The following is a 14,554-nucleotide window of genomic DNA, read 5'->3' as shown; positions in this document are numbered from 1 at the left end:
GATAATCTAAATGCCTAAGTATGGAGAAGACTGAGCAGTGGAGAGGCCATGTGTTCTAGAAGCTTGCAAATGCAATAATTGGCCTAACTCTTTCAATTTGCTTACTCCCATCCATACATTCCCTAAACCCCAACCTCAGAAGAGCAATCCCAATTGTAAACAGGGTAATGTTAGCAGAGTCCGCCTCAGGAGTGATTCCTTTCTCCCTGTCTCGTATACATCGAGGCACTCAGTTATTGCCTCATCTGATGCTGAGTAGTTCCATAGGCCAAATTGCCTGCCTGGTCCTCCCACAGTGACAGGAGACAGGTCCCAGCAACATTCCCCTGCATGCTTGTGTCCTGCTACCTTATGAACCTCCACAGATTATCAGTTGGAACAGACACCCTGGATAGACACCCCAGCACTACTCAATATGTTACAAGCTGATCAAAGGCCAATATTTTTGTCCAGTTTATTCACTGATGTATTAGAATAGTGCCTGGCATGAAGCGTGTGCTCAGTAAGGACTGACTGACTGCATTGCCTCTTTCCCTAACCTCCTGGTGCCCCCTACCTTTGAACACAGGTTCTTGTGTTCTCATCTTGAACTAGATGTCTCTGGCTTTCTCCTGAAAGGAAATGTATGGTATCATAGAAAACTCAAAGAGCTTCACTGTCGGGCAAATCTAGATGCAAACCTTGACTATGCCACCTCTAAGTTAAGTCTATCTAAAATAAGTCCCTTAATTTTCCATCTGAACTTCATTATTCCTGTCTCTGAGATGGGTACGCCACCTATCACAGAGCTTTGTTTAAAGGATTGAGTTAAGTGCATGAAGTCCTTTGCAAAATTCCTGGCACATAGATGGAGTTTGACAAATATTACTCCCTCCTCCACTTTCCCATAAATAGGGATGTTGTCAAGAGTCAACGTTCCTTGCATATTTATGTTGCCTAATAAATAGTAGCTCCTTTCACTGTTCCCATATGCATTCAGTCATGAATGAAAACATTCACAGGCATCGTGCTAGGTGCTGGAGATGCAAAGATGACTAGGCACTGCCTGCAAGGCACTCACAGGTGAAGGAAAGATCGATCCCTCAGCAAGAAATTGAACAAAACCAGATAAGGACCACAATTATGAAATGCATAGGGTGCTACGGGATGCTGAGGAAGGTACTTATATTGTGACCATCTGACTCTACCAAGCATGAGTTCTTGATCTGTCTCAGCCAGCCACTGGTGCCAATGACCGATAATAATTAGCTCTGTGCATAGAACATAGAGAATTAGGTATAGAGTTTTCCAAAGCCCACCACAGACCCATCTGGTATGTTGCTGCCAGATCTTTCCACTCCTTCCCCAGTCCCTCGGCAGCAGCAGGTGTTGCTGCCAACTCTCCCTCTGCCTTCGCCCACACCTGGGTAGGCAGGAGATTTTAATATTATTTTGTGTGGGAAGAGGAAGAAAATCAACACTTACTCTATCTTGTGCCAGGCACCCTGCTAGGCATTTGACATGTTTGCTCATTTAATTCTCACAGAAGCTCTGTAGGACAAATGAGGATCACTTTACCCATTCCTCGGGTATGGAAACTGAGAGTACAAAATATTTGTTGAAAGTTACTTACTGAGTTACAAAGAAAGTCTAGTCCAAGTGGGAACAGCTCAGACAATCATGAAGGCCCACTGGGCAAGGCACCGAGAGCGATGTTAGGAGGTACAACACAATCTGTGCTCTGCTCACCAAGACGGGCATCTGGCAAGGGTCTCCAGCCACCTGAGGAAAAGCACACCTGCTTCTAATTACTCAAGGGCACCGTCTGTTTGCCGTGCATCACCCACCAGGCTGCATCTGCCTTTCTCTTCTTCAGACAAGGGTGTCATACAGGTTAGGAGCCGCTTCAATTGGGACCCAGATTCACCCAAGTCCAGACTCCAAGAATTTCCCACAATGCCCTGCAGCAGCCTAACACTCCAGCATCTTCACAGAGAAGGAAACATGAGCTACCACTCTCTAAACATGACCATGTGCCAGCTCTTACAGTAACTCTTCAAGAGAGAATTATGGTACACACTTAATGTATAAGAAAACAACAACAGACAAAGGCTAAATGGATTGCCTTAAATAATATAAGTGACAGAACAAGGATTCAAACTTAGAGTTCTTTGGCCCAGTAGCACAAACTCTTTCCATTATGCCAAGCTGCCTCAAGAGAGAAGAAACTAGCTCAGAAGCACAGAGCTCCCTGGCAGCCCAGCTGAGGTTACAACCTGGTCTTGACTCCAAATCCAGTACTGGTTACCTATTGGTACACAACAGCAAACCACACCAAAACACAGTGACTTAAAACAAAAGCAAATATTGATTTTGCTCAAAATCTTGCAATTCAGATAGGACTTGGTGGCAATGGATGATCTGGCAAAGTTGCCCAGATGGCCTCAAATTTGCAATCCTCCTGCCTCCATTTCCTAAGTAGGGAGCATAACCAATGTGCACCACCATTCCAGGCTCCATTTTTACAATGGCTGTCACTCGGGAGCTCTACTAGGGCTGGTACTCAGAAGCCTGGAGTTCTCTCCCCATGGACCTTTCCATCAGAGTGACTTGGACTTCCTCACCACGCAGTGCTGGGTTCCAAGAACAAGTGTACCTAAAAGGCCTGAAACCCATCCTTGAAAATTCCAGAATGTCACTGTATTCTATTGATTACAAAAATCACTAAAGCTAGCCCAGATTCAAGAAGAGGGGAATAAGACTTCATCTCTCAATGAGATTAATTCACTATGGGGACCTTAGTTCTAGAAAAAGTTATTGACAGTTTCCCAAAATAGACTTCATTCAACTGTCACAGCATCAAAGCAACTTGCTATGCAAATCGCCCCATGCCCAAGGGTACAGTTGGGATGAGGGGGGAACAGGGGTCTTCACTCAGATCTGTAGTGAATGTGGTGGCCAAAAGGAGCTGAACCCATTCGGAGCCCAGAGCCTGAGGGTACGTCACACTTATGGCTGCCCCTCACCAGCAGAAAAAATCACCAGAGCGAAATCAGTCAGCGCAGCATCTGGTCTCAGTGCACTTGCTGACTCTAGCCAGGCCCCCGGTCCCTCACTGTCACAGCTACTAAATTCCCCTGGACATGCATACCAGAGAAAGCCAGGGTTGAAACATACTAATAAATCCATCTGAACACTGTGCTCTCTTGGGGCTTATCAGTATTTCAGTTCTAGTCACAAAAATAACATACTGTAAAAGACTGATTAGTCATCGGATAATTGAGTTCTTAAATGTCAAAAACAATATTGTATGAATATTCAACAGATCATGCTACTGAAACTTACCTGTTCCATCAACAATGACTAACATTTTCCCCCCATTGTTCCTTCCCAGAAATTATGTTAATATGACTTTTCTAAGGTGATGAATGTGGTTCTCTTCAAAACATATTGTCTCACAGGTTAATGCATAATGAGCTGGTTAAAGGAAAGCTGCTTGGGAGTCAGGCTGGATCTAGTCTCTGCATTAGCTCCACCTCCCTGTGCAGATAGAGGGGCCATCAGAGTAGAATTCCTCCCAGCAACAGACAGACTTCAGAGCTCTACTCTTGGTGAACTTTACGTCCTACTGCCTTTATTTATTTGTTGCCTGAGACCTGGGGGAAGCACTGTTTTCATGCAACTGAAGTTTAGACGAAGACCAAAGTTCAAGTTTCCTGGGAGGCTGGTGTATAACTGAATTCCATGGGAATTGAGGACTGGGGAGAATAAACGTAAGCACACGTCATCATCGATGTTTTTTTTGAACTCACGTGCACAGAGGCACATATACACACCTACTATGAAATAAGGGGGCAGGGCATGCATTTGTGATTGGAAGGAATTTTCTAAGTCTGGGGTCCAGAGAGGAGGGAGCTCCTCCAAGAAGATTCTGCTTTCTGTTAGCTTGGCCTCAGCAGATGCAGCAACAGCTGGAGCTAAGAGCAGCTTGTTTGGGTGGGAACCGATGTTGGGGTCAGTTCACAGTCCTGCCAGCCCAGAATGTCAAGGGCCTTGCTCTTGGTTGGAGCATCAGGATATGCCAGGCAACAACTGCTTTTCCTGCCAGAGGCGGTTTGCTCCTGAAGCTGTTCTACCTCTTTCTAGCCAGAGCATGAGGCCCTCTGTGAGGAATTCCTCACTCACAGCCCTCAGCCAATCCCAACAAGACTAGAATGTGCAGGAATTATGATGCCCATGACTTCTCCATGGCTCACTGGCTCTGGAACTTACAACCTGGTTCACCATCCTGTCTAACCCCTGCTCCATCCCAGCCCATTTCTGCAGCCCCAACCTTACTGCACTCCTCTCTACCTAGACATTCTTCAACAACTGTACAATGTTTCTGGCCTCCCATTCCTGTTTTTCCCAAGAGAGCCTTTATTTCTCACTCATCCATCCTGGCAAATAGTTAACCAAAAATTTAGACAGGTGCAAAAAGTAGTCTTGTTTTGCAGTACGCACTGATTGCACTCGTGTTTCCTAGTACATTCCCACCCAACTCCACACCTCCCCAGGCTTCTGTCCTATAGATTACAAACTCCTGAAATACAGCAACACGAACATCTGCTTATAGAAAACACATCGAAAGTCCCTCCTGTCCCCAGTCCTGGAGATTCCAGGAACTCAGGGAGCCAGAGACACTGATTCATTCATTCCTCCCAGCCTCCTCTTTTTCTTCTTTCACATACATAGACCCTGCCTTATGTCTGGTAGGACCAAGCCATCAGCAGCAGATAGCAAGCAGCTTGACTCAGGGGCAGGCCGAGATGATTGAGGGCAGAGCTTTCCTATCAGTTACCAGGGTTGGAAAAGGAACTGCAACTCTACAGAGGCCATTCTTGCCCTGGAGGGGCTTACAGACCTTCTGCAGAATAGAAGCCACATGGATTGCTAGTCTGAGCAACTGCACAAACAGGCAGGTTCCTCTGCCCCAAGGGGGAGGTTTGAGTTCAGTAGTCAACCCAGACGGCCCCGAAATGCAGCCCTGACCTGCCACCTTGGCCAGTCAAGTGTTAGTAGCAAAGGGCTTGAGTCTTCTTAAGCATGTTTTTAATTACTGCAAAAATGTGTCATCCTAAGCAGCAGCGTGGTTCTCAGTTACCCACATGCAGATTGATGCTCTCTGTATGAAGCGGTTAGCACAGACATTTAAAAACAATTAGGATCGTGGTGAGGCAGTTCTGAAAGAGCTCGTTATGGAGAGGGTGGGGGAAGCCAGCCCATCACGCTCACCAGATAACTATGTTATTTGTACCTTTGATGGGGTGGGGGGGGGGGAGATGATTTGTTTCTTTAATATTTCCCTTTTGATATCAGACAGGAGTTGTGGAGACACACACACACACACAGCACTCCTAGATAACAGGCAGACGCAATGTCTCCTCCTCCTAGCAGTGAGGAGGTTAGAGAAAAGGCCACTAGCTCTTGGATAAAGCCTCTCTATGATGCCCAGCAGGCTGAGGTCAAGGAATGGGGACCAGGCCCAGTCAAAATTGGGTGGGGGGCCTGGGCGAACACAGTACCTGTCTTCCAGAAGTGACTGGAAAACCAAGAAGAGGCCTGGGGGGAAGCCTTTTGGGGAGCCAGTGATACTGACTGCCCTTCTCTGCCTCCTGTCCTGGTTCATAGCAGTCATAAGACCACACCTCCAGAGTCTCCAAGGAACACAGTGGGACTCCTTCCTTCCTCACGGGAAGCCTCTGGAATCCACCGGGACTTCTCCTTCTCAGTTTCCAGGGAGCAGAGAGCTGTTATAGGCTGAACTGTGTCCTCAAAAAAGGTATGCTGATGTCCTATGTCCCAATACTTCTGTATATGGCCTTATTTGGAAATAGGATCTTCACAAATATTCAAGATATGAGGTCTTGAGAGTAAGACCTCCTATCCGATATGACTGAAAACCACCATGTAATGTGAGAGACACTCAGGAAGAATGGCATGTGATACCAGGTGGATCAAAGTGCCAAGGTTGACCATCATGAGAACTCAGGAGAGGGAAAAGAGGGATCCACCCAGAAATTCCTGGGAGCATGATTTTGGACTTATGGATTCCATAACTGCATGAGCACAAACCCCTGGTTTTTTATAAGCAACTCTAGGAAACCAATACACTGCTCAACACCAGCCCTTACTCCAACCTGCCTATGGAGAGGCCTTTGAAGACGGTATATGTGGCGATCAGTCCAAGCTTTTTCTTGCACGTGCTCAGTCACTCAAACATTCACTGACAGGACTGTACCGGGACTGTGCCAGGAAATATGAATGGAAAGGCCCAGAAAGAAGCTAATGGCTATAGTGGCCAGACCATGGCCAGGTCTGGCTGTGAAGTCATGAAAAGCTCCTGCTTCAACCTGCTGTTCTTTCCAGGGCTTCTCCTCATGGCTTCTCACTCATGCTGTTCCTGGGCTTTGGGGTTAGTTCCAACTAAGTTTAAAACCTGGTTTGCAAACTAGCTGTGTGACCTGGGTAGTTAACTGCTCTGAGGCTTTTTCTCACCTGTAGATTGGGGACTATTGGGAAGATTAAATAAGGTAATACATAATGTGCAGCCTAAGTAATAAAAATGTGATGTAGGTCTCTTTGTTTCTGTCATAGATGAAAACTTACACCCACAAAGATCTGCCCCTCTACCTTTACTAGGCTTAAAAATTCTTTCTGACAATGACTTTGTGAAAACTCTTGAACCACCTACCTTACCTGTTTTTTCCATTTTCTGGTGATTTTTTTTTTAAATGATGCCTCAAAATTTAAGGTGCCTTAGGCACATTGAGAAACTTTTCCATAACAATGCCAAAAATATTATCACAAATAATGAGAAGACTGCTTTAAGCAAATGTAAAAGGCACAATTGTCAGCTAAGCTATTGGCTTAAGACAGAGCTGTAGACCATGCTTCCAGATTTATTTCTAGAAAGACTCCTTTAGAGCCCTGGGCCAGAAGCAGAAAAGCCACAGGGGAGGCACTGAACTAACCAAGTGGGACAGTCTGGAAAAGCCAGCTGCCACCCCTCCCCATCAGTGCCAGACCCCAAATGTCCCCAGTGGTCAGCTCAGCTCTTTGCAGGCCCCTAAGAAGGCGGGCCTGTTTTTGAAGGCTGATGATTTGCTAATTTGCAGAGATGTGGATATCTCCATATGCCACCTCTGAGTGGGATTGTCTCACAACAAGCATGGGAGAATTGCACCTCAGCAAGGAGTTCAGTAAATTCATCTGTGAAACATATTTCAATTCCAAAGGCAATTTTCTAATTAGTAGCGATCACAAAGCCGTCACAATCTGCAAGCAGTTCTCTCAACGGAGCCCGGGTCTTGGATTAAACTAAGCCCAAGTGTAAGTCACCAAGCCCAAGACATGGAATGCTGAAACCCCAGGACCTTGGTCTGGAACAGAGCACACGACACATAGTCAGTCAGGCATCAGGACCTTCCCCTCCATCAAGACCCATACAGAAGGGACTTACAGAAGGGACTGGAAGCTGTGTGGGCTTAGTAGGCAGTAGCACACAACATCCATTAAGTGTTTATAAAAGACTCTCCAAAGGTACAGCCATAAAGCCATGATCCTTGCTCACCTGGAGCTTACAGTTTCTTGAGAAACACAAAAATTATTACAAAACAATCGAGTTACTGATTAGTAGTACTGAGGGAAGTAGGACTGAGAGAAAGATCTTAGCTGGTCCAAGAGATAGTTTTTCCAGAGGAAATGTTTACACACAGCAAAGTTGGTGTGAATTTCATCTGTATCATTTACTTTACCTATCATTTTTCACAAGTTAATCACACTCTCTTGAGTTGCAAAATCTTCATCTGTAAAATGGGCACATCATATCCACCTCAGAGGTTTACTGCAAGGATCAAGTAAGTTGACCTACTTATAGAACCTGGCACAATTGAATGTACACAGAAGTTGCTCAATAAAAACACCTATCGCTATGATTTCAGAATGCCTCCCAACTTGAGGCTGATGGGGGACATAGGGGACAAAACTCAGTCCTCTACTCTCTTTTTCCCAGAAAAGGGGACTGAGCAATTATCCAAGCAGGACCCAGTCAAAAGAGCTGGCCCCATTTCTAAAGGGATTCTGTGGTATCTGTCAGAACAAGCACACAAGGTGCCAAGGAAGGCACTTCATGGCCCATCTTAGAGGATCCTGAGGGAAAATCAAACCCCATCTGGCCTTTCAAGCCTGGAACTGAGGTCTAGAAGGTGACCACTGGGAGGAGGGAGCCCCAATGTCACGAGAGGAAACAGCATCCTCATCTGGAAATAGTGCACTTGGATCCTCAGACTCTGCTCCCTTGACACTTGGGTTTCATCCCAGTTTTCCTCCTAATTCTGTGGCCTTTATTCTTTCCCTTTCCTGGGTTCTTGGCTTCCCTATCTCTAAAATGGGAACAATCCCCCCTACTCTTTCCAGGGTCCCCCAAAAGTGTCAGTGGGATCCTGAGTGTTTCAAGTCCTAAAGCTGAAACCCCGAGGCCCGTCCCCTGCAACAGACCAATCCTTTAGGCTTTTTCCCTCCATGGGAAGCAGATGGCAGCAAGGACCCCAGCCCACCCCGGGGACGGCGGCAGCCCCTCTCCAGCCTGCCTTCTGGAGTTGCTTCCCTGGCTCGCTGAATGCAGCCCCCACCCTCTAGCGCCTTCTGCTCTTCCTCCGTCTCACTGCCCTCCGCTCTCTTTCCTGCAAGCTAAGCTCTGCTGGCTGAGCCTGGAGCCCCGGGGCCCGCTTGCGCGCTCTGGCCGTCGGCATCGAGGCCCTGGACATTTGTTTTCTCGCTGCACGGGGCTGCACACTGATACATTTGTACCACAGGAAGCAGAAAACTAGTTTAACATCTCATTTATTTCATAGATGAGAAAGTAATTCCCTGCTGAATGATTGTCCTGAACCAACAATTCAGAGAGAAGGAATTTACAGTGCTGCCAAGGACCAGGGTGCATGACTGTAGAGCCGTTATATGAGGGAGCTGGAACCTCTTTTTCCCTCTCTCCTGTTAGCCTGAAGAGAAAAGCCATTAAATATGATTAAGGTTAAGAGATTGCTAAAATTACAAACAGCCGCCATTCAATTATTTTGCTCTATAAAATGCAACACAGATTGGAGTTATTTCTCTGAAATGTGTTTTTAGAAAATAACATAACACAACTAATGTGGTTTGATCTAGCAAATCAGGTTCCAGATAGCACTTCTAATGCAAAGCTAAAAGGGTCATAATTTAACTCAAAGTTTGTAACTTAAAGTCATCAGGTACTTGCTTCACAGAAAAGCTTTAAAAAGAGAAAGAAAAAAAATCAATATCATCCCAACTGATATTCTGAAGTCATCACAGCCAGAGAGCCAATCAATTTTATCACCCATTAAAAGGATAGACAGAAAAAAAATTAAATTTAAAAAATAAAAGACCAAGTTAAACTTGGTCTAAAGGGCCCATTATTAATTATGGGGGTGTTAAATCTCTGTACTATTCTCTGCAGGTCTTCATAGCACCAAAGTTGGATTCTGAGGATATCAGTTTCAAAGGGAAGGTGGTAAGAAATGGAAAAATAACTTATCCAAGTCTGTTCTGTACACATGGCCCCAGGGAGCATGCTGATACCAGGGAGAAGCCCATATACTTACTCTTCCTGCCCCTGGACTTATGGTTCACATGGCAGATGACTTAATCTCAGCTTAGAAAGAATAAAAAGCTCAACTGCACTGAAATGAATTTTCTGTCCAGTTTGTACTGAAAGTTAAAATAATTGGAAATTCAGACAAACCTCTATGCAGATATATTAGTGGCTGGAGACTTCTGGTTATTATGGTTAATAAAACATCAGAATTACATTACACTCTGCTCACAGACTCCAGCCCAGGACTCATAGTCCCTCTAGACCGAATATAAGCCATTTATGAGGGGAAACTCTGTACACAAGCTCGACACATAAAGCCATGTATTAGAATTGGACAAAAACATTGCAGGCCAAATAAAAGCCAGCTAAATGCCAAATTCCCAGGGGCACCCAAGGTGTGCCCCAGTCTGCGTGAAGCACACATGCATTTTTCTCTTGTTCTTTTCAGCAACCAAGAAGCAGCAGCGGACCACGCAGCAAGGTGATAAGGAACCTGATGGGTACCTCACCCTCAGACAGTATTTTCAAACAGGATTCACTCATACTCCAAGTCCCAACATACTGGACACCCATGGACCCCTGCAAAAAGGGACAGAGGCTTGGGTGTCCAAATTTTGTGAGGCAGAGGCATTGAGAAGGAGGAGAGCCATTTTTACAAGCCCAGGTCATCTACTAGTTACCATGATGATGTTACAGAAAGCAGAAATAAAAACGGGTGGTCAGACAAAGGATTGGATGTGACTTGTGAATATGTGCACATGGAAAAAATAAAGCAGGACTAAAGATTTTACATTAGGAGTGACCCTGAAAGCCAGTGACAGATAACCAATAAGGACACCGTGGGGACACAAGGGCTGTCCTTTCTGTCTTTCAGCTCCCCATGCTATCCCTCCTCTCTCATCTGGCAAACTTCTTACATTCATTCAGTAACATTGATGGAGTGTCTATAGCCTATGCTGAGCATGGTGCTAGGACATTAGTTGCTACACTTGAGAAGTCTTCATTTGGTGAGGGCAACCACAGATCATAAATCAGTGACGAACAACTGAAAGGCAAAGCATGTCCTCAAGAAACACAGAGAGGGACATGCTCATTCCCTGGGGCAGTCAGGAGGGCTTCATGGAAGAGGGATAATTGAACCTGACCTGGAGACGGGGATACGGGAAGATAAAGAGGCGGGGAAGGTTTTCCAGGGAGAAGACAGGGCATACACATAAAGCATAAAGATGTGGATGCAGATGGCATGCTGCTCAGCGTGGGTAGAGAATTGGAAAAGGGAGTGTGTCAGAAGATGAGTCCAGAAAGTTAGACTGAAGCCAAATTGTGAAGGTCCTTGTCTGTCGCACTAAAGATGATGGAGAGCCATTGAAAGTTTTTCCGCAGAGCAGCAGCATGATCAGGTGTGCGTCTGAGAAAGATAGCTCTGGAGGCGATGCCGCGGGTTGAGGGTGGGTGAGGATGAAGCAGGAAAGCAGGCAAGAGAAGAAGAGGCAATAATCCCGGGAAGAAATGCTGAGAGTCTGAACTAAAGCCGCAGCTGTAGAGCCGATCAGGCAGTGATTGATTTAAGAGGTATTTAGACAGTAGAATCCATAGCACTTGGTGTTGATTGAATGTGAGCGATAAGGAAGGGGAGCATTCAAGAATGAGTCTGCAGAGAAGGACGCGGCAAGCATTGGGGAAATAAGGGCTTGGGGTTTGGGAGAGAATTTTGGGCCTCAGGGATACCGCAACATCTGCTCAAGGTCAAGGAGGGACCGTCGCATTTCCCAAACGATGACCGTGGGCACAGAGATCACTGCTGTGAGTCAGAATCCCTAACTCCAAATCCAAACAGAGAGGAAAAGAGATGAGAAACAGAGGTTCTGTGCCATTTCCCTCCCTGAGCCATTTATAAAAAGGACACATGTACTAAATCAAGGTGCCATTTCTTTAACTAAGTAACTTTCCTTAAAAGTCCATACACAGACCAAGGTGCCCAGGGCTGGGCAGGACCACAGTAAGGGTGATGTGGTTAGAGGTGTCCAGAATCCCCACGACATCAGCACAGGACACTGTTTAGCCAAATGAGCTCAAGGCCATCAGACAGAAAAGGTAACAAATCAGAAATAGAAAGGAAGATCGGTTGGACATGGGACATTCAGCCCCCAGCCCCAAGGAGACACCCTGGGCTCTCTCCTACGTCCATCTGTAGGTTGTCCCAGAAGTACTTTCCACTTAGTGGTATCCTCAATTGCCTACCCACGACCAGGTACAGATCCTCGTCAAATTCTGCCACATTCTGCCAGCTCAGGGGTACTTCCTGGACCCTCCCTTTTACATGAGATGCTGCAGCTCTCTAAGCACTTTGCCTCCTGCCTGGGCCCCCTATAGGGACTGTACTTCTATCCCAGCTCTTTATCCTGTATTGAGCTGGGACCAGCCAACGGGGCAAAGCAGGCATTTCTGATTAGTCCCCAAAGCTTTGCAGGAGTCAAAAGGCTCTCAGGGAGAATGCAGAAGAAAGCAACAGGCTCTCCCAGGGGTCTCCGTAGGAGGTGAACAGGAGAGGAAGCCCAGCCAGAGGATGCTATGGCAACGGCACCTGACCCCACAGCTCTCTCAGGAGAACACCATCCCAATTCCTGAGACTCTTCCAGCCTTGACAAACATTTTGGAGGATAAAAGGACAAAGGAGTGCTGCAGATGTGAGTCCATCTGAAGTACAGTCGGCCTCAAGGGACACTTCCAAGAGACAGTGTTTGCCTTGCTGGGATGGCTGGCCAGGCCTGCCTATCCCCGAAGCCACAGAGAACCCAGGAGCCAGCAGCAGGATCCACCCAGTGAGAGGGGGGGTCACTCTGCTCACCAGGAAGGAGGAGGAAAAAGAAAAGTTGCTGTGGCTGTGAAGCATCGTGGCAGGCGAGGCTGGGGCTCCTTTACACACTTCATCATGTTCCACTTCCAGCCGACACAACTCCACAGTTATGACACAGCACCACTTAATAAGACTCACTCTCAGCCGGGGAAGGGGGACGGTGACGCCGAGGGAGGGAGAGAAGAGGGAAGAAGCTGCGTGGAGAGGATGGAAATGATAAGGCTTTATTTTAAAACAGGAAGTCTGTTGTCAGTTTAGATTATAGACTAAGCAACCAGGGCAGGTCCTTGGAGGGTAGAAACATCTCCCAAACACAGCAGAATCTTCTGAACAGAGCCACTGAGCTGGAAGAAGCCAAATCTTTCCTTAAGAAAATGGGGTAGCTGTGGGTAGAGGGTCAAGATGGCATTTATCTTGGCTTCTGAGAGCAAAAGAGCCCCATGAAAGCGACGACACCTTTCCCCATTCCTGACCCCGGGCAGTTGCCCAAACTTACCCTCCTAACCAAACAGCAATTGCACTGGAAGCAAGGAGCACATTACCTCCTCTTCTCATCTTTGGAAAACTCTGCAGCACCCCGCGGTTGACAGCCTCCAACTGACTGAGCAGCCAGTGAATATTCGTCCGTCTCCCAGAAACATCTTTTCCACCCAAGAGATGGTCTTATCGCTCTTGATGAAAAAGAGAATAAACAGAAATTTAGAGTGTGAAGAAGGCTTAGGAATCAAATCATCTAATTTTCTCCTTTCATCCTTTGGAAAACTGGGCACAAAGTAGTAAAGAAAATTGCAAACAGTGTCACGATTCTTAGTGACTCATCCAGATCACAAATCAAAGTCTTCTGTGTCCTTGTCCCACCGCTCCTTCAATGACACCTCATTGCCTCTGCAAATCACGTCTCCATATGACTTCAGAGGCATCTGTCCATCCATCCATCTATACATCCATCTGTTCATCAACTATCCCCTTATCCATCCACCCTTCCTTCCTTCCCTCCTTCCTTCCTTCCTTCCCTCTCTTCTGCACACACAAGGCTAGGGCTGTGCATGGGCTAGAAGGGATCAAATCACCTTCCACCCAGTTCCCAGCTTCCCTCACTCCTGAGAGCAGAGGTATGCACACACGAAAAACATACCATACCCCAATATGCCGGGGGCCAGAGGGTGTGCCCATGGGGCTGCTAGCACAGAGTGGAGGGAGCTACGGTAGAATGGGGTGAAGCCATTCTGGAAGGCTTCACCAAAAAGTCCCTAATTTGAATGTTGACAGAGGCTGATCACAGGGGGAAGGCAGTCCATGCCGAGAGAGCCCAAAGAAGCCCTTCTAAAACCCCTCACCCTGAGGATTCAGGTACACCATTCTGATGAGCTCTTCTCCCCTCAGAGCACTTTTTGATGTCACTTTCAGGGAATGCTCATGGTGATCTCGTGACTGTGCAGCATTCACTGGATTTGGCAATGAGTTGGCCACTGGCCACAGTCCCTGGCCCTATAGCTGGGTCATTTGTACTGGACATTTGCTCTCATAGCACTGCCTCTTGTGCCATCTTAACAATTATCACCATTGTAATCTGGTGCTTATTAGTCAACTCTACTAATGTCTACCTGCCCTGCTAGATGGGAGTAAGCTCCTACAGACAGAGCTTCATTGACTGTATCACCCAGTGACAGTGTTTGATATGTAGTAGATGCTCAATAAATATTGGCTGAGATGTGTTTGGACAGTGGGAAAGAAACCCTAGGCATTAAGTGAAATTCTGCACAACTTCCCCTGACTTCTAGAAAACACTTGTCCAGCCAGGTATGGTGGCACACACTTGTGATCCCAGTGGCTTGGGAGGCTGAGTCAGGATGATTGCGAGGTTAAAGCCAGTCTTATCAAAATCGAGGCACTGACCAACACAGAGAGACTCTGTCTCTAAATAAAATACAAAATAGGGCTGGGGATGTGGTTAAGTGGTCAAGCAACCCTGAGTTCAATCCTTGGTACCAAAAAGAAGAAGGAGGAGGAGGAAGGGGAGGGGGAGAAAGGAGAAAAGAAAGAAAAAGAAAACACTTGTCCAA

This window comes from Spermophilus citellus (genome assembly GCF_964194105.1).
Source record: "Spermophilus citellus genome assembly, chromosome: 2".
Lineage (NCBI taxonomy): Eukaryota > Metazoa > Chordata > Mammalia > Rodentia > Sciuridae > Spermophilus > Spermophilus citellus.
Note: the sequence above shows the minus strand (reverse complement) of the source record.